Raw genomic sequence first — 27,062 nt, 5'->3', positions numbered from 1 at the left:
ATGGAAAACAAAGTGAGCCCCACAATCACCCAGCTTACTGCAATGAAACTTTCCAGGCCTAATGCAGAAAGAGTAACTCAGGCAGAGGGTGTGGACTCCCAGAGTGGAGCAGATGTAGCTGAAAGTCTACGCAGATCTAGAAAGCTGGTGGTCAGATTACTGGACATTTTGGTACTTCTATTTTCAATTTTTTGAGGACCCTTCATACTATTTCCACAGTGGCTGCACCAGTACATTCCCACCAACAATGCATGGGGGTTCCTTTTTCTCCACATCCTCACCAACACTTGTCTCTTATGGTTTTGATTTTTATTTCCCTGATGATGAGGGCTGTTGAGCATCTTTTCATGTGTCCCATGACCATTTGTAGATCTTCTTTGGAGAAATGTCTGTTCATGTATTCTGTCCATTTGTTAATTGGATTATTTGGGTTTTTTTTTGGGGGGGGTGTTGTGTAAATTCTCTGTATATTTTGGTACTAACCCACTATCAGATAAGTCATCTGCAAATATCTCATTCGGTAGGTTATCTTTTAGTTTTGTTGTTTCTTCTGCTGTGCAGAAGCTTTTTATTTTGTTGTAGTTCCAATACTTTAGTCTTGCTTTTATTTCCCTTGTCCTAGAAGACATATCTAGAAAAATGTTACCACAACTGATGTAAGAGAAATTATTACCTGTGCTCTCATCTTCTATTTTTATGGTTTCAGGTCTTACATTTAGGTTCTTAATCCATTTTGAGCTATTTTTTGTGTATGATGTAAGAAAGTGCTCCGGTTTCTCCTGTTTGCCCAACATCATTTGTTGAAGAGATTGTTTTTTTCCCATTATATATTCTTACCCCCTTCGTCAAAGGTTAATTGACCATATAATCGTAGGTTTATTTCTGGGCTTTCTATTCCGTTCCAGATATCTTTGTGTGTAATTTTGTGCCAGGTCCAAACTGTTTTGATTACTACAGCTTTGTAATATAACTTAAAGTCCAGAATTGTAATACCTCCTGCTATGCTCTTCTGTTTCAAGATTGTTTTGGCTATTCAGGTTCATTTCCGGTTCCGTACAAATTTTAGGATCATTTGTTCTAGTTCAGTAAAAAAAAAATGCTGTTGGTATTTTGATAGGGATTGCATTTAATCTGTCGTTTGCTTTGTGTAGTATGTATACTTTAACAATATTTACCTTTCCAATCCATGAGCATGGAATATCTTTCTTTACCCAAAGAATACAAAAACACTAATTTGAAAAGATATGTGCACACCTATGGTTAGTGCTGCATTACTTAAAATCGACAAATTATGGAAGGAGTCCAAGTGTCCACTGATAACTGAATGGATAAAGAAGACGTGATGTGTGTGTGTATACATATATAGTGAAATCTCAATCAGCCATTAAAAAGAATGAAATCTTCCCATTTGCCACAGCATGGTTGGATCTAGAGAGTGTAGCATATAATCCTGAGTGAAATAAGGTAGGGAAAGGTAAATACCATATGATTTCACTCATGTGTGGAACTTAAGAAACAAACACACACAAAATGCACACAGGTGAGAAAAAGAGGAAAACCAAAAAACAGACTCTTAACTATAAAAAACAGCAGAGGAGGAGTGAGAGGGGGATGGGTAAAATAGATGAAGGAGGATTAAGGGTATACTTACCATGAAAAGCACTAAGTAATGTATAGAATTGTTGAATATCTGTAAGGTACACTGGAAACATAACACTGTGTATTAACTACACTGGAATTAAAATTAAAAAAAATTAAAAGATAGGGTTTGCAGAACAGAGAGAAAACTCACTGACGTCTGTCCTAGAAAAATCGTAGCATATGAACTGGTGCACACACATGAAGAAACTACCCAAGGGTGGGGAGAAAAAAAAAACACAAACCAAAGAGTTTGGAGAAACAGTGTCCAAGGTTCCCACAGGGCCATGCTATTGCCTGTTGGCACCAGCCAGAGTGGAAAAGCCATTGGTAGGGAACGTCAAAAGGTCTTGCCTTAGTGTTTGGAGTAGTTCTCCTTAGACTAAACATCATTCTGATGTTGCCTAAAAAACTCTTAAAACACATACTCCAACAATAAACCAAACTGTTTGCAAGTAACTTAAATATGGCCTCACATAAAGCTCAAAAAACTTAGAAAACTGAAGGGATAGAAAATGATCTAACTTCTAAAAAAGTAAAATTCACAGTCTGTTTTCTCCCAACATTACCAACCGTTCAAAGGAGCAGAAAAACATCCTCCAAATGCGGAAACGAAATGAAACAAACCTGACTCAGTAGTGACAGAGATGCTCAAAGTAGCTCCTGAGAAGTTACTAAAGCTATAGTTTACATGTTCATAAAGCTAAACAGAATTTGAACCTTTTAAGCATAAAGATATGGAGAGAATCTATTTGATTCTTTAATAATAAAATAAATTTATTTATCCTGAGAGAGAGAGAGAGAGCAAATGTGAGGAGGGCAGAGAGGGAAAGAGAATCTCAGTGCAGAGCCCACTGGGGCTTAACCTCACAAACCAAACAGATCATGACCTGAGCTGAAATCAAGAGTCAGATGCCCCACAGAATGAGCCACCCAGGTGCCCCAAGAATCCATGTGATCTTCTTGAAGCAAAAAATTATGTTTCGCATAAAATAAATACATTGGATATAATTACTTTTAGAGACTGCAGGAAAAAATCAATAAACATGGGTGCTTAACAATAGTAACTGTTCAAAACACAAAGCACAAGAATGTATGATTTGTGGTACAAATTTAAGCAGTCTATTTTACATATAATTAGAGTCCTGAAAGAGAAAGGGAAAAATATTTGAAGAAATAGCCAGCAGTTTGGCAATCTGATAAAAACTAAACCCAGGTATTCAAGATACTCAAGGAACATCAAGCCCTAATAACATGAGGAAAGCTGTACCAAGGAGTATCTTAATTACATAGCTCTAAATCAGTTACAAATATAAAATATTAAAGGCGTCCCGAGGAAAAATATACATATGTAAAGAGAAAGATAAGGATGAAAGCAGATTTTTTTGTCAGATCAAAGCACGTGAGAAGATGGTTGATTAACATCTTGAAAGTACTGAGCAGAAAGTTGTCAACTGCAAATTTGATGAGTAGAGAAAGGGTCTTCTAGAAATGAAGGCAAAATAAACACTGTTTTTCCAAAATGCAACCTGAGAGAATTGATGTACGAGATCTGTACGATAAGAACCGTTAAAAATGGTCCTTCAGAGTTCTGAATAACCAGTGGGTTATTCAACAAAGAACTCAAAGAGGAAATTAAAAAACACATGGATACGGATGAAAAATGAAAATACAACAGTCCAAAATAGGGACTCAGTGAAAGAAGTTCTAAGAGGGAAATGTAAATTGATATGGGCCTACTTCAAGACACAAGAGAAACCTCAAAAAATAAATATCTGACATTACATATAAGGGAACTAGGAAAAGTAAAACAAAAAAAGGCCAAGTTGATGGAAGGAAACAATAAAGTTCAGAGAAGAGATAAATAGAGACAAAAATAGAAGAGCAATGAAACCAACAACTGATTCATTTATAAACATTTAGCCAAACTCATCAAGAGAGAGACAAGACACAAAATCAGAACTGAAAGGGAAAGAACAACCAATACCACAGAAATACAAAGGATTATAAAAGCCCTTATAAGAAGCATATGAAAAAATTTATGCCAACATATTAGATCACCTAGGAGAAGTGGATAAAGTCCTAGAAATACATAATATTTCAAAACTAAATCAGAAAGAATAGAAAATTTGAATAAACCAATTACTAGTAATCTAATTCAATCAGCAACCAAAAGCTCCCATAATACAAAATTTTAGAACCAGATGGAGTCACAGGTCTATTCTACCAAACACTTATAGAAGAGTTAATACTTATTCTCCTCAAACTATTCCAAAAAATGTAAGAGGAAGGGAAGCTTCCAAATTCATTCTATGAGGTCAGCATTACCCTGATACCAAACCCAAAAATTCTACAAAAAGAAAATACACATGATGAACATAGATACAAAAATCCTCAACAACATATTACCAAAAAACATTCAACAATACATTAGAAGGGTCGCTCACAATCATGTGGGATTTACTCTGGAAATACAAGGATGGTTTTGTAATTTACAAGTCCATCAACCTGATAAACTCTATTAACAAAATGAAGGATAAAACTTACTTGATTACCTTAATAGATGGAGATAAAGCATTTGATGAAATACTTGATCCATTTATGGTGAAATCTGCTCCACGTATGATAAAAACTCTCAAAGAAGCAGGTGTAGAGGTTGTATACCTCATCATAATAAAGACCACAGATGAAAAACCCACAGTGAACATCATACTCAATGGTTAGAACTGAGAGTTTTTCCTCCAAAATCCCAAACAAGGAAAAGAGGTTTACTTTTATCACTTACATTCAATATGGTACTGTGTGTCCTAGCTGCAGCAACCCCAGAAACAAATAGAAGACATCCAAATTGGTAAGGAAGAATTTAAACCACCACTGTTTGCAGATGACACATTACATTAAAAAACTCTAAAGTGTCAATTAGAAGTAAAAAAATGAATTCACTAAAGTTGCAAGATACACAATTAATACATAGAAACCGAGTTTCTTTACACTAATAATGAAGCAGCAGAAAGAGAAATTCAGAAAACAATTCCATTTACAACTGCACCAAAAAGATTACATGCCAAAGAATAAAGAAAGTGAATATGACATAAACGTAAAATGATTTCATGTTTGTGGATGGGAAGATCAATGTTTGTTAACATGTTCATACTGCCCAGAAAATCAACAGATTCGATGCAATCTCTATCCAAATACCAACAGAATTTTTCACAGAAGTAGAACAAGTAATGTGAAAATTTGTATGAAGTCACACACACACGCACGCACACAGAACCTTAATAGTCAAGGCGATCCTGAGAAATAGGAACAAAGCTAGAGATGTCTCAATCCCAGATTTCAAAAGGTACTAAGAGACTGTAGTAATCAAATCAGTCTGATCTTGGCACAAAAGCAGATACACAGAGAAAAAGGACAGAATAGGGAGGCCAGGAAAAAACACACATGCTTATATGGTCAATTAATCTATGACAAAGGAAGCGAACAAAAAAAAATGAGGAAAAGATAAATTTCACTGAAAAAACTGGACAATTACATGCAAAGTAAACTCAAAATGGGCTAAAGACCTAAATTTGAAGCCTAAAACCTTACAACTTCTAGGATAAAACATAGGCAGGAATGTATTTGACATCAGTCTTAGCAATATTTCTCCAGATAGGTTTCCTCAGGCAACAGAAACAAAAGTAAAAATAAATACTGGGACTACAGCAATATAAACATTTTTGCATAGTGAAAAAACCAGCAACAAAATGAAAAGGCAACCCTGTGAGTAGGAGAGGGTATTTTCACATAATCCATCTGATTAGGAGGTAATATCTGAAATAAAGAACTTATACCAAAAAGCCCTAAAAAAAGAGAAATAATCTGATTAAAAATGACCTGATAGACATTTTTCCAAAGAAGAAATATATATGGCAAACAGACACATGAAATGATGTGTTACCACATCATCAGAGAAATGTACATCAAAACCACAAGGAGATATTACACTTACCAGAATGGCTAGAGTAAAAAAGACAAGAAATAACAAGTCCTGGCAAGGATGTGGAGAAAAAGGAACCTTCCTGCACTGCTGGTGGGAATGCAAACTGGTGCAGCCATTAGTGAACACAGGATGGAGAGTCCTTAAAAAATTAAAAATAGAAATATCATATGATCCACTACTGAGTAGTTACTCAGAGAAAAGGAAAATACTAATTTGAAAAGATCTGTGCATCCCTATTTTTTTTTTTGCTGCAATTATGTACAATAGCCATGACAGGGAAGCAATCCAAGTATTCATCAATAGATGAATAAAGATGTGGAACATACACATTCTCTCTCTCACACACACAGGAATATTACTCAGCAATTAAAAATAATGAGGTCTGGGCATTTGTGACCACTAAATGAAATAAGACTTTGAAAAAGGCAAATGTCATATGATTTCACTTTTATATAGACTCTAGAAAGCAAAACAAAGGAATAAATGAACAAACAAAAAGCAGAAACAGACCCATAAATACAGAGAACAAACTTAGGGTTCCCAGAACGGAGTAAGGTTGGGGGATGGGCAAAATGAGTGAAGGGCAATGTAAGGTACAGCTTTCCAGTTATGGGAATGTTAACTCATGGGGATAAAAGCTACAGCATAGGGAATACAGTCAATGGTATTGTAATGGCACTGCATGGTGACAGGTTAGCTATACCTAGGTGAATACAGCATAAATTACAGAGTTATCAAAACATGCTGTATACTTAAAATTAATGTAAAATTGTGTATTCACTGTATTTCAATAAAAAAGTACTTTCTAAGATGGAAAAAATGATATTCAATATAAACATGAATCCACACAAAGGAAGGGAAAGCACTAGACAGGGTAAATACATGGGTAAAAATGACATTTTTTGGCATCATTTAAAATTTGTTAAGACAGGGGTGCCTGGGTGGCTCATTCGGCTAAGCATCTGACTTTGGCTCAGGTCATGATCTTACAGTCCGTGAGTTCGAGCCCTGTGTCAGGGCTCTGTGCTGACAGCTCGGAGTCTGGAGCCTGCTTCAGATTCTGTGTCTCCCTCTCTCTCTCTGCTCCCCCCCGCCCCCCCCCACTCATGCTCTGTCTCAAAAATAAACATTAAAAAAATGTTAAAAAATTTGTTAACACGTTACTGACTCTTTAATAACAAGAGTGATACAACCTGGTGTTTATATAGTATTTGGAAGTTGTATAACAAAAATGAAACAAAATTTCTAAGTTGGTATATCCATTTTAAGTTATATTGTGATATATTAAATATTTTTACTGTAACTAAAATAACCCTAAAATTTCAACAATAAAAATTGCTGTCCATATGTCAACAAAACTCATAAAGTGGATCATTAAAAAATTATACTAGATCTTGGGACACCTAGGTGGCTCAACTGGTTAAGTATACGACTCTCTATTTCAGTTCAGGTCATGATGTCACAGTTCGTGAGATGGAGCCCCACATCGGGCTCTGAGCTGACAGCACAGAGCCTATTTGGGATTCTCTCCCCCTCTTTGCCCCTCCCTGACTTGTGTCCATGTTCTCTCTCTTTAAAAAAATAAATAAACTTAAAAAAAATTCTATTAGATCTGAACAAAGGAGAAAAGAGACAAAAAAGGTAGCAAAGAACAGATTGAACCAGTACAACACAAATAGAAAGTTGTATGGTTAAACGTAACCTTAATAATAATGACATTATGTGGAAATGGTCTAAACACCACCATTAAAGAGAAACCATTACAGGACTGTATAAAAAATGAGAACCATATGACGCCTACAAGAAACGTACTGTAAACATAAAGAAACGGGGTAAAGTAAAAGGGTAGTAAAATACATATGATATTAACACTAATCAAACCAAAGCTGGTAACAGACAAAGTTGGTTTCAAAGCAAAAGATATTGACAGGGCTAAATAAGGTGATTTCATAATGATACATTGGCTAATTAATTTAAAAAGTACATAAAAATGCTAAATATTTTTGCACTTGATAGAAAGTACTTAACGAGTAACTCAAAACCTAGTTGTTTGAGATGAATAAAATTCGTAACACTCTAAACTGTTCAGGATAAAAAAGAAAAGTCACAAATTAAGCAGTATCAGGATGAGACACATGATGTTACATGACATAATCTATAAATATTTATTTACTTAAAAGTTTTTAACATTTATTCATTTTTGAGAGAGAGAGAGAGCATGAGCAGGGGAGGGGCAGAGAGAGAGGGAGACACAGAATCTGAAGCAGGCTCCAGGCTCTGAGCTGTCAGCACAGAGCCTGATGCAGGGCTCGAACCCACGAACTATGAGATCATGACCTGAGCCAAAGTCAGATGCTCCCCAATCTATAATTATTTCAAGGAAAATCATAATATTATGAACAAGTTTATGCCATTTTGTCAAGAAGTTAGCTGACATGGACATAGTTCATGAAAGACACAGAGTATTGAAATATATTCATGAAAAAATGAATCAACTGAAATGGGAAAAAACATCAAAAAACAAACTATCGGGGCGCCTGGGTGGCGCAGTCGGTTAAGCGTCCGACTTCAGCCAGGTCACGATCTCACGGTCCGTGAGTTTGAGCCCCGCGTCAGGCTCTGGGCTGATGGCTCAGAGCCTGGAGCCTGTTTCCGATTCTGTGTCTCCCTCTCTATCTGCCCCTCCCCCATTCATGCTCTGTCTCTCTCTCTGTCCCAAAAATAAATAAACGTTGAAAAAAAAAAATTAAAAAAAAAACAAACTATCAAAGTATTCTCAAAAAGAAGTAGATAACTTGAATAGACCTATTCTTAAAAAAAAATTAATTTGTAGTTTTAAAACTGCCAACAAATTAAACCCTAGAGCTAAATGGCTTCACTGAGGAATCACACTGAACATTGAAAGAAGAAATAATGCCATATGTATAAAAACTTCCTCAGAAAACTGAAAAAGGTGAATGTTTTCAAAATAATTTTGTGAAATTAGCATTTTAGTGATACCAATACTAACTAAAGAATGACAATAGAATATAAAACAACATCAAGACCATATTCTTCATAAATATAGATGCAAAAATTCTAAATGGAAATTAACAAAGCTAATTCAACAATATTAAAAAGATAGTAATACATCATGACTACATGAAGTTTACCCCGAGATTGCAAAGTTGGTTTAACTTTGTAATGTCAGTGAAGTAATTCATAATATTAATAAACTAAAAAATCCTATTATCTCAGTTGATGCATGACAAAATGTGTTTTACATAATCCAAAATACATTCTTCTTATGAAACTAAGAACAGAAGGGAACTACCTCTACAAAACAAACAGCTAATAATATTCTTAATGCCAAAGAGATGTATGCTCTCCCTAAAAAAAAAAATCAGGAAAAATGTCAAGGTGTTGGCTCTTAGCACTTTTATTTCCACATTACAAGGAAGATTTAGGCATGGAAATAAAAGAGTAAGAATTAAAAGGCATCCACATGGGAAAGGAAGAAGTAAAAATATCTTTATTCATCGATGATGTGAAGATCTATGCAGAAAATTTGATGAATCTACAAAATTACTACTAGAAGTTAATAAGCTAGTCTATCAACATTGTGTATTATAAATTATGATATGAAATCATTGTATTTCTATACAAAAGCAATGGAAAATGAAATTTTACAATACCATTTAAAACTATATACAATTAAGAAATCTATAAGGGTACACCCAACAAAAAATGTGATAAACATGAGTTAACTTTTCACATATTTTATCTCTTAGCTATTTTGTAGTCCTCAGAGTATATGTCTATGATTTAGAAGATTCGATGTTGTTGATAGGAATTTTGTAAAAATTTATGAATAGATTTAACAAAATCTTAGCTTAGGCAGTTTGTAGATATTAACTAAGCCACTTTGTAGATATTTACATATACTAGGACAATTCTGTATCCCTAGTTCTCCCCCCTGCAAAAAAAAAAAAAACTTTCATACCTCACATCATATTAAAAATTAAATTATAATGGATTATAGACCTGATATAAAGTTAAAATTATAAAACTTCTAGAAGAAAACATTTTCTAACCATTATACCAAAAGTATGATTCATAAATGAAAAAAATCTATAAACTGGATATCATCAAAATTAAAAACTTCCCCTCTTCAAAAGACAGTGTTATGCACACAAATATAAACATTCTCAAATGTTATGTTTGCTGATACAAATATGAAATGAATGACAGAAATAATACAAGGAATGAATGGGAGGAATTATGATTACTTGTAATTATAAGGTACTTGCCTTACCTGTGAAGTGTTAGAGTATTATTTAAAAGTAGACATGGATTAGTCACACATACTGCAAACGCTAAGCAATCACTAAAAAAATTTAGAACAAAAACCCCAAAACAATTGTGACAATATGCTCAAAAAAGGAAAGAACGTGGAATCATAAAATGTTCTATTAAAACCAGGAAAAGGACAGTACAAGAAAACAAACGTAGAGGCCAATACCCCTGATGAACACAGATGCAAAAATCCTCAACAAAATGTTAACACGATAAATTTAGAATTCAGTAATACATTAGAGAGAACACACAGTATGAACAAGTAGGATTCATTCCATGGGTGTAAGAATGTTTCCACATCTGTCAGTCTATCCGTGTGAAATGCCACATTAACACAATGAAAGGCTAAAATCTTATGTTCGTCCCAGTAAATGTACGAAAGCCATTTTGAAAGTTACACATTGATTTATGATAAAAACTCTCAACAAAGTGGATTTGGAAAGAACATACTTCAACATATTAAAGGTCGTATATCACAAACCCACAGCTAATATCATACTTGATGGTGAAAAGCTAAAAGCATTTGCTCTACGATTAGGAAGAAGACAAGGATCCCATGCTACCCACTTTTATTCAACATAGTGTTGGTAACCCTAGCTGGAGCAACTAGCGAATCAGAAATGGAGAAGTATAAAACTGTCATTATTTGGAGGTGACATATATAAAAAACCCTAAAGACTCTGCCAACACCACTGTGAGAGCTAATAGATGAATTCAATAAAGTGGCAGGATAAGGAATTAATGTATAAAAATCTGTTGGATTTCTGGGCACTAATAACGAGTATAAAGAGAAATTAAGGAAGCAATCCCATTTATCGTTGCATCAGAAAGAATAAAATATCCAGAAATAAATTGAACAAAGGAGGTAAAAGAACTGAACACTGAAAACTCTAAGACAATGACATAAGAAATTGAAGAAGACATAAAACATAAAACTCCTAGAAGGCAACAGGGAAAAAAACCTGGAAGGCCTTGTGTATCGTGATGACGTGTTTGGATACAACACCAAAGGCACTAGCCATGAAAGACGTAACTGATAAGCAGGATATCATTAAAGTTAAAAACATCTACTCCATGAAAGACAATGTGAAAAGAATGACAAGACATTCCACTGAATGAGAAAAAAGATACTTGCAAATGACACATCTGATACGGGAGTGTTCTTCAATTATAAAAAGAAACCTTAAAACTCAAGAGTAAGAAAACCTAATCAGAAAACGAGCCAAAGACTTAAACGGATGCTTGACCAAAGAAGATATACGGATGGCAAATAAGCACATATCAAGATGGTCCACATCTTACATCATCGGGGAAAGGCAAATTAAAACAGCAGTGAGGGGGGCACCTGGGTGGTTTATGGAGTTAAGCGTCTGACTTCAGCTCAGCTCATGATCTCGCGATTCTTGAGTTCAAGTCCCGCATCAGGCTCTATGCTGGCAGACCAGAGCCTGGAGCCCGCTTCAGATTCTGTGTATGTCTCTTTCTCTGCCCCTCCCCTGCTCATGCTATCTCTCTCTGTCTCTGTCTCTCTCAAAAAATTAAATAAACCTTAAAAAAACAAAAACAAAAACAAAACCCCAGTGAGGTACCACCAGCCACCTATTAGACTGGTCAAAATCTAGAACACAACACCAAGTGCAGGGGTGAGGAGAAACAACAGGAACTGTCATTTGTCACTGGTTAAAATGCACAACGATACGGATACTTTAGAAAACATTTTGGTAGTTTGTTAAAATACAAAACACATTCTTACCATGTAATCCAGCAATCATGTTGCTGCCTATTTATCCACGGGCAATGAACACTTACGTCCATACAATAACCTGTACAGGGATGTTTTTAATAGCTTTACTCATAATTGCAAAAACTTGGGAGCATCCCAGATATCTTTCAGTAATTCAATTTATAAACAAACTGTGGTATCTCTCGACAATGGAATAGAATTCAGTGGTAAATAAAACAGAGCGATCAAGGCACAAAAAGAGGGAGGAAACTTAAATACAAGTTACTAAATGAAAGCCCAATCCAAAAAGGCTCTATACTACATGATTATCAGTGTATGGCATTGTGAAAAAGGCAAAAGTTTGGAGACAGGAAAAAAAAAATCATTGGTTGCCTGCGATTGGGGAGGTGGGAGAGCGAATAGGTCAAGCATGGTGAAATTTTAAGGCAGTGAAATCACTCCATATGATGATATAATGGTGAATACATGTCATTATACATTTATCCAAACCCACAGATGGCACAACACCAAGAGTGATTTTATGGTAAACTATACACCTTGGGTACAATGATGTGTCAATGTAGGTTCATCAGTTATATCAAAGCACTTTGGCATAGGATTTTGATAATAGGAGAGATTCATAAAATGAGGGCGGCAAGTACACAGAAAAATCTCTGTCCTTTCAACTCAGGTTTGCTGTCAACCTAAAACTGCTCTAAAATTAAAGTCTACTGAAAATAAAAAAAAGAAATAATAAATGAGAGCACCTGAAAGGATGGGTTTGTCACTTATATCGAGAAAACAGAGCAGATATTGGTGTGGAAATCAAGCATCCTATTAGGACATTTCAGAGTGGAAAAGGCTGCAGAGAGGAGTTAAGATTTTGGAGCAGCACGGAGACCCTGAGCTCGTCTCGTCCCTGAATCGCCGCTAGATCAGCACCAAACCCATTTTGAACACCTAGGAAACTGACCTGAGGATGAACACAACAATCTGCATAACGTGAGCCACAGGACTTGCAGGCAATCGGTGGGGAGAGGGGAACTGGGGGCGGGGGGGGGGGGGGGGGGGAGAAAAGCCGCAGAGAGTAAGGAGCTGTTTTGGCAGACAGACGACAGCAAAAGGGAAAGAAGGAGAATGCAGTGTAAGAGGACTGTGCAAGAAAGGCGTTCCCCCGAAAGAGGCCGGAGAGGAAGAGTGAAAACCCCCACAGGAGAGTGTGAGAAGTCTATTCCCCAAAACCACGGACAGGAAGAGAGGAGAGGGTTTCAATACTAATCAGTGGAGCCCAGAGCCTGAAGTTCTGGAGCTCAGTGCCTGGCGGTGCCCTGTGGGGAAGTGGGGAGAATCCCCAGAGGCAGACACTGTGTGCCAGGCAGGGAGAAGTGGTTCCCCTGCCAGGAGGGCATTGGGTAGAGGCCGTATGGCCTCCCCACACGCAAAGGTCCAGCAGACCCTAAAGAGCAGCCATGTTTTCTGGTGATGGGACAAACACGCCATAATGAAACCTTGTGCCAGCTATGTGTTGTGGTTTGCCAGAATCTCTGAACCTCTGCTGCTGGGCGATCACACAAAATGTTTTCTGGGGCAAGCCAGAAACTGGCCATTGCTCAGCGAGACCCTTCCCCGTAGAGCTGGTGCAGGTCCTAGTCACAGGGTTATTACTGAAGCATGGGGTTTTTATTTTTATTTATTTCTTCAGAGAGACAGAGTGTGAGTGGGGGGGGTGCAGAGAGAGAGGGAGACACAGAATCTGAAGCAGGCTCCGAGCTGTCAGCACAGAGCCCCACGTGAGGCTTGAACTCAGGAACTGAGAGATCATGACCTGAGCCTAAGTGGAACGCTTAACTGACTGAGCCACTCAGGTGCCGCTGAAGCATGGGGTTTTGAAACACAACCTCATCTGAGATCAATGGAACAGACTAGAGAACCCAGAAATGGACCCACAAACATATGGCCAACTAATCTTTGACAAAGTAGGAAAGAGTATTCAATGGAAAAAAGACAGTATCTTCAACAAATTGCATTGGGATAACTGGACAGTGACATGCAGAAGAATGAACCTGGACCACTTTCTTACATGATACACAAAAAGAAACTCAAAATGGATGAAAGCCCTAAACATAAGACAGGAAGCCATCAAAATCCTAGAAAAGAAAGCAGGCAAAAATCTCTTTGACCTCGGCCATAGCAAGTTCTTACTTGACATATCACCAGAGGCAAGGGAAAGAAAAGGAAAAATGAACTATTTGGACCTCGTCAAAATAAAAATCTTCTGCACAGTGAAGGAAACAATTAGCAAAACTAAAAGGCAAGTGACGGAATGGGAGAAGATATCTGCAAATGACATACCTGATAAAGGGTTAGTATCCAAAGTCTATAAAGAATTTATCAAGCTCAATAACCCCACCCCCCAAAAAAAGTAATCCAGTGAAGAAAGAGGCAAAAGACAGGAATAGACACTTTTCCAAAGACATCCAGATGGCTAACAGACATATGAAAAGATGCTCAACATCACTCATCGTCAGGGAAATACAAATCAAAACCACAATGAGATACCACCTCACACCTGTCAGAATAGCTAACATGAACAACTCAGGCAACAACAGATGTTGGCAAGGATGCAGAGAAAGATCTCTTTTGCATTGTTGGTGGGAATGCAAGCTGGTGAAGCCACTCTGGAAAACAGTATGGAGGTTCCTCAAAAATTAAAAACAGAACTACCCTACAACCCAGCAAGTGCACTACTCAGTATTTATTCAAAGGATACAGGAGTGCTGATTCAAAGGGACACAGGCACCCCAATGTTGATAGCAGCACTATTGACAATAGCCAAGTTATGGAAACAGCCAAATGTCCACTGGTTGATGAATGGTTAAAGAAGATGTTATATATATATATAATATATATATATTATATATATATATATATACATATACACATACACACACAATGGAATATTACTCAGCTATCAAAAGAATGAAATCTTGCCATTTGCAACAACATGGATAGAACTAGAGTGTATTATGCTAAGTGAAATTAGTCGGAGAAAGACAAATATCATATGACTTCACTCACACGTGGAATTAAGATACAAAATAGATGACCAAAAAGGAAGGGAAGCAAAAATAATATAAAAACAGGGAGACAGACCATAAGAGACTCTGAAAGACAGAGAACAAACTGAGGGTTGCTTGTTGGACGTTGGGTGGGGGGAGGGGCTGAAGGGGTGACTGACATGGAGGAGGACACTTGTTGCGATAAACACTGGGTATTATATGTAAGTGATGAACCAGTGAATTCTGTTCCTGAAATTATTATTACACTATATGTTTATACTATATGTTAACTAACTTGGATTTAAATTAAAAAAAATAATTTTAAAAAAGAGTAGAAAAGGCTGTTGTCACTGAAATAAATTGATATGAGACAATTATGATTGCCAAGTTACAACTGAAAGTCCTGAAGATTAATAACCAAATGCATTTACATGAATATTGCTTACAGAATATTTGCCCTATATTTTCATACATATTTTTCATAAAAATGAAATAGATAAAACTTGACCATGACCATGTGTGTTACCATTCAAATAGATAAATATTACTGAGCTTAGAGTATTAGAATAACTTCATCAAATACAGACTTAGGGGTGCGTGGGTGGTTCAGCTGGTTGAGCGTCAGACTCTTGATTTTGGCTCAGGTCATGGTCCCAGGGTCATGGGATCAAGCCCCATGTCAGGCTCCATGCTGAGCTTAGGGCATGATTAAGATTCTCTCCCTCTACCCCTCTCCTCTCTCTCCATATAGATAGATTTGTTCATCTGTTTGGTATTTTATATATATATATATATATATATATATATATATATATATGTGTGTGTGTGTGTGTGTGTGTGTGTGTGTGTATCATATATATAGAGAGACAGAGACTTAATAATTTAGTCTTATAATTAAGTTTATTTATTTTATTTCAATAGAGATGCAGAGACAGAGGGAACAGGAATCCTAAGCAGGTTCTGTACTGTTAGTACAGAGCTTGATACAGAGCTTAATTCCACAAACTGTGAAATGACCTGAGCCGAAATCAAGAGTGAGACGCTTAACCGAAAGAGCCACCCAGGTTCCTCAAGTCTTAGAATATTTTTTTTAAATGTTCAGAAAATAAGCATATATTGTCCAAGAAAACAAAACAGTTTTCTAAGTGCTGTTGCCAATACTACCCATGTATTCACACTATAATGCAAAAAATTTAAATTGGTAATTTGTCACACAACTTAGACTGTTCATTAAGTTGGTTTAGTGGATTGAATCATTGATTTTACTGCTATTCACCAATGTTTTCAGGTCCCTGCCATTTCTGGATGTCTATTTATATATATCTATATCTATCAATATTCTTATGTGTGTACACTTTGCAAATTCACTGACCTTGGAATACAAGAGTATAAGTGCTGGTGGAAATAGTATTTCTGTTTTCAACCTAAATTGCATTCCAAGTCCAGTAGTATTTATTACATTACTGATAATGGTAACTATCCAGTAGCTACTCTACTGGATAACTGGATTTCTTGCAAAAAAACCTGACAAAGGTTTACAAGGTGCAATCACAAAAACATAATTTAGCAACTGACAATCAGGCTTTAAAAATGAGTTTACTTTTAAGAACTACCACGATATGGTTACTTCTAATGGAAAATGTTTAGAAACCATTAAATATTTTTTTGAAATTTAGTTTTACGACTCACTTATTGGCTATCATTATGCTTATTTGCATTTTAATACAGTTAGATTTTTTTGTTCAGTGGAAATCCTGAAGAACCATGAACTGTATGTATATAGGAATATCTTTTTTTTTTTTTTTTTTTTTTTTTTTTTTATTAAAGAAGAGGTTTTAATTAACATTAACCTACTTCTCTTCTCTAATTTGGAAGATTACATTTTAATTTTTAATTCTCCTGTTGTTTAACTTTGTTTTTTTTTTTTTTTTTTTTTTTTTTTTTTTTTTCTGAAATTTATTGACAAATTGGTTTCCATACAACATAGGAATATCTTTAAAGAAGGGATGCGTATTTAGTATATTCATATATATAACATCTCGCATGGACACATATAAAGCAAATTACATTTTGGTTTAATTATCATTGTTAATAATTGGGAATATTATTGATTCAAATTATAGTAATATATGAACAAACAGTATTTGCAATTATTTGACTGACTTGGAACAACACGTATTACTGCCAATTCGCAATACTTGTAGCCAAATTACAGGTATTCTATTTCATCAGATGGTTTAGAATAAAAAATAGTCCTTTTAAAATTCAGAAAGTCCTTAGAATATCTTCAAATGTATACCAAAATCACAAAAGTAAAAAAAAAAAAAAAACACCTAAGGGCGCCCGGGTGGCTCAGTCGGTTAAGCGTCCGACTTCGGCTCAGGTCATGGTCTCGCGGTACGAGCCTCGCATCGGGCTCTGTGCTGACAGCTCAGAGCCTGGAGCCTGTTTCAGATTCTGTGTCTCCCTCTCTCTCTGCCCCTCCCCGACTTGTGCTGTGTCTCCCTCTGTCTCAAAAATAAATAAACATTAAGAAAAAAAATTTGAAATATAAAACACCTAAATAAACTTAAGAAATGAATGTATGGATTAGTGAGTTAAATGTCAATACCAGGTGCTGAGTCGTTTATACAATTATATGAGAAAAGTTTAAATGAATACTGTATAATATGGTCCAGCAACACATAAAAGATGTCTAACTGACTATAGAACATGTAAATCTTATGTTAAACTTAAAATGAACCAATAGAAAAAGTGGTGGCATAATAATATGCCTCCATACCACCACACACATAAACATCAATCTGAACAACTATTCTGCACACAGAACCAAAGATCCAGATCAGGGCTTATATGGGTGAAGCATATGCAGGAAGTACAGAAATAAAAAAAAAAAAAGATACATTCAGGAGGGTAGTAGAAGAGCACTCCAGTTGGTCTTAAGGGTAAAGTTGCTTCAAGATAACACACTCCTCACCTGCTGACCTAAGACCCCCGATCTGTAACAGAATGAAATTACTTTCTTTGAGATTTGCAGACCACTGACCTTGAGGACTGAAATACCGGAATTTTCCTGGCCACAGAATTCAGCAAGTCTCTTTGAAGCTGCCTCAGATTTTGGATTAGCTTCACAATTTTTTAGCACAATGTGTTTATTTTTTAGGTTACACAAATGGTTTTGGGGATCGGTAGACCTTGCCCTTTTTGGCAGAAATAACAGAGTACTCCTGCACACCAAAAAGCAAGAACCAGACCCCCTCCACAACCTCCTCCCACTGAGATAATGTTTGTAGCTGGCAACATCAGGTCTACACATTAAGAAATGTTGCAGGCCACTGCACTCTCTTTGCTGATTACCCTAAAACCCTTTAAAAACCCTTGGGCCAGACTTAGAAACGTTGGAGTGGGCTTTTGAACAAGAATCCACCTTCTCCCCAGGTTGCCAGCCTCCTGAATAAAGCTCAAGTTCCTTTCCAGTCAAAACTCATCTCTTGAGTATTGGCCTCTCAAGCAAGGGACAGCCAAACTTGGGTTTGGTAACAGTAGGAAGAATAGATTCACATATCCCCCATTACACATCCTACAAGTCTAAGTAGCCTATCACAGAGAAAAAGAATGAAAGAGACATTCCCTCATGAGAAATGGATGGTAAAGTGACTCATCTCAGGGAAGACTCCAGAATCCGCCTTTCCCAATACCAGGCTTACACATGTCTCTCTGGGTCACTCTCTGTAGGCTCTGGGGGACCCAGGCATATCCATCCCATGGTCCAAAGTAGCTTCCTTGGTAGGGTTCCAGCCAGAAAAAATTAACATGGCATTAATAAGTCTTTACCTATTAAAAATTACTTTAAATGTAAAAGGACTAAATTCTCCAATCAAGAGACACTGTGGCTAAATGGATTAAAAAATAACTTAGTTATATGCTGCCTACAAGTGACTTGCCTTAGCTTTAAGGACACACCTAGGCTCAAAGTGAATATAGGGGAGAAAGACATTCTATGCAACTGGAAATGAAAAGAAAACAGAGGTAGGTATACTTATAAGAAAAATAGATATTAAGTTGAAAATTGTAACAAAAAACAATTTTTCAATAAACAGGCCAATTTATCAATAGGCTATAATAATCATAAATATTCATCCATTCTGGAGCATGTAAATACACTAAGCAAATACTAATATATCTCTAGGGAGAAACATAATACATTAACAGTAAGGGACTTGAATACCCCACTTTAAACAAAGGTTATATCATCCAGACAGAAAATCAGTATGGATACACAGGACTTGAACTATACCAAATGGACCTAAACACATTCAGATAATTGTACCCAACAGTAGCAAAATACATATCCTTTTCAAGCATGCACAGAGCATTTTCCATGATATACCATATGTTAAATCATAAAACACATCTTGGCAAATGTAAGAAGACTGAAATTATACCAGTTGCCTTTTCTGACCACAATGTTATGAAAAGTGAAATCAATAATAGGAAAAAAAAGGAAAATTCACAAATGTATGGAAATAAAACAAGAAGCTCCTGAGCAATGAATCCAAGAAATAAAAACAGAAATAAAAAATACTTGAAACAAGTGAAAATGGAACGGAATATATCAAAATTACTGTGGTGTAGACTAACAGTTCTAAAAGAGAAATTAATCCCTACCTTAAAAGAAAAGAAAACTCTTGAATAAACACCCTACACTTACACCTCAAGGAGTAAGAAAAAGAAGAACTTAAGTCCGAGGTTAGTAGAAGAAAAAAACATGAAAAAATCAGAGCAAAAGTAAATAGAGATTAAAAAGTTAATAGGAAAGATCATTACGAGTAAAAGGTATTTTTTTTTAATATATAAAAAGGTTGACAAATCCTTAACTAGACTAAGAAAAAGAAGAATCAGAAGTGAAAGGGGTGCCTGGGGGCTCAGTCAGTTAAGTGACCTACTTCAGCTCAGGTCATGATCTTGCGGTTTGTGAGTTTGAGCCCCACATTAGGCTCTGTGCTCATGGCTTGTTCAGAGCCTGCAGCCTGCTTCAGATTCTGTGTCTCCCTCTCTCTGCCCCTCCCATGTGTGCACTGTCTCTCAAAAATAAACATTAAAAAAATTTAGAAGTCAAAAAGTAGACATTACTCCTAGTAACACAGAAACACAAGGACAATATACTACTATAAACAATTTTAACTTAAAATTCTTAGAAACATAGAATCTACCAAGACTGAATCATCAAGAGACAGAAAATCTGAACAGACCAATGATGAATGACAGGATTGAAACAGTAATGGAAAGCTTTCCAACATAGAATACACCAGGAGCAGATGACTTCATAGGTGAATTCTACCAAACATTAAAAAAAAAATTAATACCAGTCCTTCTCAAACTCTTCTTAAAAATAGGAGGTAATACTCCAAAACTAAACTTTACTTTGTGAGGCCAGCATTACCCTCATACCAAAGCCACATTAGGACACTGTAAGAAAATTACAGGTGAATATCCCTACAGATAAATATATACGCAAAAATTCTCAACAAAATACTAGCAAACCAAATTCTACAGTACATAAAAGGATCATACACCCTGATCAAATGGGATACCGGAGTAGATCAATATAGTGATGCAAAATACTAAATGTAGTAAATAAAATGGTAAAAATCTTGTGATCATCTCAAGAGATGGAAAAGAAGCATTTCAAAAGATTCAACATCCATGCATGTTAAAAACACTCAAGAAATTGGGTAAAAAAGGAATGCATGTCAACATAACAAAGGCCATATATAAAGAACTCAATGGTGTAAGATTGAAAACTTTCCTCCTAAGATCAGGAACAAGATGAAAGTACTCACTCTCCACTCCTATTCAGTATAGCACTGGAAGTCCTACCAGAGCAATCAGGCAAGGAAACTAAGTACAAGACATCCAGATTGGAAAGAGAGAAGTCAAACTATCTCTGTTTATGCAAGATAAGATCTCATACAGAGAAAATCCCTGAAGACTCTACCAAAAGACCGCTGGAACTAATCAACAAAGTAAAGTTGCAGGATATGAAATTCATATAAAAAGATTAGTTGTGTCTATACACTAACAAAAAAAAAACTATCTGAAAAAGAAACACAATTCCATTTACAATAGCATCAAAATATATAGGAATATCTTTAATCCGGGAGTGAAAGATATATACAACATCCTGCCATTTGTGAAGACATGAATGGAATTTGAGGAAATTTGTCTGAGAGAGACAAAATGTATGGTATCAGTCATATGTGGAATCTAAAAAAGCCAAATTCATAGAAACGGAGTAAAATGGTTACCAAGGGATGGGAGTGTGGAGGGGAAGGACAAATATTGTTTGAGGTCACAAACATATGAGTAGTAAAAAAAGCTCTTAGATCTCATGGGAAGTGTAGTAAATACAGAAAACAATGGTATTATAACCATTATTCAATGGTATTATAACAAACTTGCTAAGAGACTAGAACTTGATTATTCTAATCACTAAAAAGGAGTATAATAATGTAAGGTGATAGAGGTAATAATGTAAGGTAATGATTGTTGCTATGGCATTTATATCACAATATATAAATGTATCAAGTTAACATTTTGTAAACTTAAATTTATAATATGTCAAATATATTTCATTTACAAAATTTAAGACACTAATGAAAAAAATTGAAGACACAAATACATGAAAAGATATCCTGTTTCTGCATCAGAAACATTAATGGTGTTAAAATGTCCATACTACACAGAGCCATCTAAAGACTCAATGCAAGCCCTATCAAAATTCTAATGACATTTTTCGTAATAAGAGAAAAATGATCCTAAAATTTTTAACAACAAAAGACTCTGAATCACCAAAGGAATCTTGAGTAAGAACAAAGCTGGAGTCATTATACTTCCTGATTTCAAACTTTATTACAAAGCTGTTGTGATCAAAACAGTACAGTACTGACATAAGTATAGACACATAGAAGAGTAGAACAGAATCTAGAGCACAGAAGTAAGCCCTTGAATATATGGTTAACTAATATTTGACAAGGGAATCAAGTAGGATCAATGCAGGAAAGATAGTTTCTTGGATAAATGGTGTTGGGAAAACTAGACTATAACATGCAGAAGAATGAAACTTGACTCCTATCTTATACCACTCCCCAAAATTAACTTGAAATGGCTTAAATTATTATACTCAAGATCCCAAACTGTAAAACCACTGAAGGAAACACAGGGAAAATGTTTCTTAACATGGGTCTCGGCAATGATTATTTTGGATGTGACAACAAAATCACAAGCAACAAAAGCAAAAATGAACAAGTAGAACTATGTTGAATTACAAAGCTTTTGCAAAACAAAGAATCAGAAAAAAAGGCAATCGACAACATAGTAGAAAATACTTTCAAAACCATCGATCAGATAAGGAGTTAATATAAAAAATACAGAAATGATACACACAACTCAACAGCAAACAACCAAACAACCTAATTAAAAAGTGGGCAGAGGATGATAGACATTCTTCCAAGTAATACATACAGATGGCTAAGAGGTACATGAAAAGGTGTTCAACATTGCTCATAATCATCAGAGAAATGCCAATAAAAGCCATAATAAGATATTATTCCGCACCTGTTAGAATAGCTATTATCAAACAGACAAGAGACAACAAGTGTTGGTGGGGATGCGGGAAAAGGGGAACGCTTGTGCATTACTTTGGGAATATAAATTGGTATGGCCACCATGGAAAACAGTATGGAGTTTCCTCAAAAAAATAAAAAACAATTTTACCATATGATTTAGCAACTGCACTACTAGGTAATAGATAAAGAAAATGAAAACAGAATCTTGAAGAGGTATTTGTAGTTTCATGTTCACTGCAGTATCATGCACAACAGCCAAGATATCGAATTTACCTATATGTGTATCAAAAGATGACTGGATAAAGAAAAGGTAGTGTAGATACAAAACAATGGAATATTATCTAACCCTGTGAAAGAAGGAAATTCTGCCCTTTACGACAACATGGATGGACATTATACTAAGGGGAAAAAGTCAGGGAAGGACAGATACTTTTTTTTTTTTTACCATCAAACATAATTGACAGTTTAATTTCAGGTGTATGATATAATGATTCAGTAGGTCTATATATTTCTCAGTGCTTATCAAGAAAAGTACGCTTTTTATCCCCTTTTTCTATTTCCGCTTTGACCATACCCACCTCCCCTCCGGCAGCCACCATTTCTTTATACTTAAGAATCTTTTTTTGTCGTTGTTGATGTCTTTCTTTCTTCATTTGTTTTATTTCCTAAATTCCACATCTGAGTAAAATCATATGGCATTTGTCTATGACTATTTCAGTTAACATAATACTCGGTAGGTTCTTTATGTTGTCATTTATGTGCAGAATCTAAAAAAGCCAACCTCATACACACAGAGTAAAATGGTGGTTGCCAGGGGCTGTGGGTGGCAAAAATGAGAATGTGCTCAAAGTGCGTGCAAACTCCCAGCTATAATATCACTAAGTCTGGGGATCTAGTGTATAATATCATGACAATAATCAGCAATACTGTATTAGATACTTATAAGTTGTTAAGAGAATAAATCTGAAATATTACCATCCCTCCCCCATATTAAAGGTGAGAGGATGAAGATTATTGTGCTATTTACAATATATGCTTGTATCTAGTCACCAGACTATACACCTTAAACTTTACATATATTATGTGTTAATATTTCAACGAAGCTGAAGAAAAATGAACTTAAAAAATTTACGAAAAAGGAATGTAATTAAATCTAAAAGAAGTGATTTCAAGCAAGGGCAGGATAAAGATGAACTGTATGCAGTGGAAAATATTCACCAGTTAATACTCATGTCCTGCTGACTACATTGTGTATCATTTATTTACAGCAGAAAACTTTCCTCCTTATTTAGTTAACCTCTATTGTGTCTTAATTCTCAGTTAGGAATCATTGGGAATGAATGCATCCATCTTTCCAAGGAAATTGCCAATTACTTTATTTGAGCATGTTGCTGATTTGAACAAAACTAGAGTTCATTACTAAGGTAATTAGTGACAGCCTTAGAAATCATTCCTCTATTTTACTCGTATAACATTTAGGAGATTTTAATTTTTATTAAAACAGACCTTGGAATTTTATGGTATTAAATAATTTGACATTCCTCAATGAAACATTTTCTACATTTGTTGTGTCAAAGAACTATACAAACAACCTGGTAACTTGCAAATAATTAAACGTATTATTCCTTAAATACTTAGGTTTTAATTGACTGTACAAATCCTCTATTTAAAATAATTCTATAAGCAAAAATTCAGCAGGCAAAGTAATGTCATTGCTAATGTACCTAATACTGTATTCTCTTTGATAATAGTTTAGCACAATAATGGTGCAATTATATTTCTAAGCTGACATAGAGTGCACTCATTTTTTCTGAAAATCACACTGGGATTAATCATTTAATAAGCTCATAATAGCTTGGCTGATGGAATATTAAAAGTGTTGAATAATTTAATTTGAATGAATTCGTGGATTATATCACTCAGGAAAACTATTAACTATATATATAGGTCATTCGAAAATGCTACTGTTGAAGTTTCAGCAAGAATTGTTTTAAAAACATTTAGGATTGGAAAAGTCAGGGCTTGTGGTAAAGACAGCGATGGAATTCTTCATTCTTAGGATTTGCTCTGGTTAAGAAGGTTGAAAGATCTTTTTCGGGATTTTAAAAACGAGAAACCCAGATGTCTCTCCGCTTTGGTCAACCTAAAAGGTGTGGCATACGGTGCGAGAGAAGGAAGGGACACCGTTATAACAGTCCTATTTTGTGACGGATTATGACCCAACCATCGAGGATTCCTACATAAAGCAGTGTGTGATAGATGAGAGAGCGCCCAGCTAGATCTTCTGGATACGGCAGAACAAGAAGAGTTTGGAGCTCTGAGAGAACAGTATTTGAGAGCTGGCTAGGGTCTCCTGTTGGTCTTTTCAGCCACAGATAGAGGCAGTTTTGAAGAAATCTGTAAGTTTCAAAGACCGATTCTCAGAGTGAAGGATCGTGATGAGTTTCCAATGATTTTAACTGGTAATAAAGCAGATCTGGATCATCAAAGACAGGTAACACAGGAAGAAGGACAACAGTTAACACGACAGCTTAAGGTAACATACATGGAGGCGTCAGCAAAGATTGGGATGAATGTAGATCAAGCTTTCCATGAACGTGTCCGGGTTATAAGGAAATTTCGAGAGCAGGAATGTCCTCCTTCACCAAAACCAACACGGAAAGAAGAAGACAAGAAAGGCTGCCATTGTGTCATTTTCTAAGAATCCCTTGAATTTTAGCTACCAACTGCCAGGAAAGCCCTCATCGTTTCCTCTTCTCCTTATGGTTTACATCACATCGTGTTGGTACCTTTCTAGCCTTGGACAAATGATCACCGTGGCTAGTAGCCTTAGACCAAGAAGCTGGCTAATCCTTTCCGTGAAGCTAATCCTATGGTCATTTTGAGACACATTTAAAGGAAACACTAAGGCTGCTTCAAAGATTATCTGATTTCTTAAAAACAATGATCTATATACATAGACACATTCTTTTTTAAGGGCTTACATTTTAATAGGGATGAATCAGTTTTGGAACCTAAGCTGTTTACCAAGCTGAAGTCATAGGTTGTGAAATTAACTTGTAACTTCTGGAATGATATTGTCTATTGTTACTCTAAATAGAAACATAAGTTGTTTTTAAATGTGAATTTTTTGCCTATCTCTAAAAATTTTGATGTCAACTTTAGTTAACCTTAAGTACACTGAATTGAAGCCACAAAAGTGATACATCTCAGACCTTTACTGACGCTACAGCCTTTGTTTTCCAGTGGCCAAAATACCAAAATGCCTGTTATGTTTATAGATTAAAAACTGTGTATAAAGCCTTCATTACACCTCCATTCCTAAAGATGATAATAATGTTCTTTGTGGCAAAATATTTGGACTCATTCTGGATTTAGGCATTTCAACGTTCTTGGCTTTTTAAGTTAACTCTTCTCATAGCCATGTTGAGAGTAAAAATAAATAATTTCTGTCTGTCTGCCTTTGCAAGTATTTCTGGATATGGGATTAAAAAAAAACTAAAACTGTTTTTTTGTTTGTAATATAGAATACGGAATTGATCTTTCCGGGGTCAGAGATGATTAATGTTTTTGCTATGTAGTTTTATACATTATTTTCTTATCAAACTAGTTAACAAGTATTTTTATATGTTTGTAAGCAAATATGCTTTCACAGCATACCTTGTGTATATGTAAAGATAATTATTTAATTCTCACTGTTCACTTTTAACTGACAAAGAAAAAAAAACAGTGAAAACTATAGAAACTGTGGTAGAGGTGTCCTTGCCATCCCGGTCCTGGTCCTGGTGGCTCCCACCTTTGGCCAGTCACACACCTGCTTGAGAAACCTCCTCCGTAGACAACAACAGGGTGAGAATCTGAAGTCACTCGTGATGTGCCGTACTAGGTATTGACTGTTCTATCAAGTAGTAAGTGTAAAACTTCTCTTTGACGATTAGTATAACTGTGGATGGCTTCTGAGTTTTGTTTTTAATTTGGTGGATGTGTTTCAACAGTTCAGAAGTATGTTCCTGATGGTGAGATACTAAGTGGTATTGCACGGTTGTCACTTTATTGAATGTGTACAACAGCCCCGTGAAGTTGATAAAGCATACCCTTGTATAGCTTCAGGTGCTAGAATTAAAACTGATCTGTTATCACAAAAAATTTTTTTAAAATGAAAAATAAAAAATAAAAACATTTAGTATTTTTAACAATTATATATTCAGTATGATTTTTAAAATAACAAATATTTAAGTGGCTAGATCTCTGGGAGAGAAAAATATTTTGACTTATTCATAGATCCTTGACTAACTTAATGGTATTTTATAAACAATCATGTAAAGAAAATTACAGTCAATGATTACTTCATTTTATAAGGATGCTAGAAATATAATGCATATGAGGTATATAATGATAGCTGATATTTTGTAATAAAGATACTTTCCAAAAGGGTATTAAGTAATTTTTTGTAATTTTTCTCTCACTCAGAAAGTGGTATGAAAAACTTCTCCTTTATAAATATTAAAAGAAAATCAATTTTTTATGCTCATACAAGATTCTTTAGAAAATCATCAGTTTTAACATATTTGAAAATTTATCAACTACCAAACATTTGATAATCTTTGATTTTATCAAGAGAGATTTCTTTTAGTATCTGTATACATCTTTTTTTTCATGTTATGTATATGTTATTTTTTTCTCCTAAGGTTTTT

The 27,062-nt window shown here is 35.4% G+C and overlaps 1 pseudogene; it reads left to right on the top strand.

The window, feature by feature from the left end:
- Nucleotides 1–26,514, top strand: LOC122488250 (annotated as a pseudogene).
- Nucleotides 26,515–27,062: the final 548 nt, after the last annotated feature.

This window comes from Prionailurus bengalensis, chromosome A2 (assembly GCF_016509475.1).
Source record: "Prionailurus bengalensis isolate Pbe53 chromosome A2, Fcat_Pben_1.1_paternal_pri, whole genome shotgun sequence".
Taxonomy (NCBI): Eukaryota; Metazoa; Chordata; class Mammalia; order Carnivora; family Felidae; genus Prionailurus; species Prionailurus bengalensis.
This window is presented reverse-complemented; position numbering and strand designations above follow the sequence as displayed.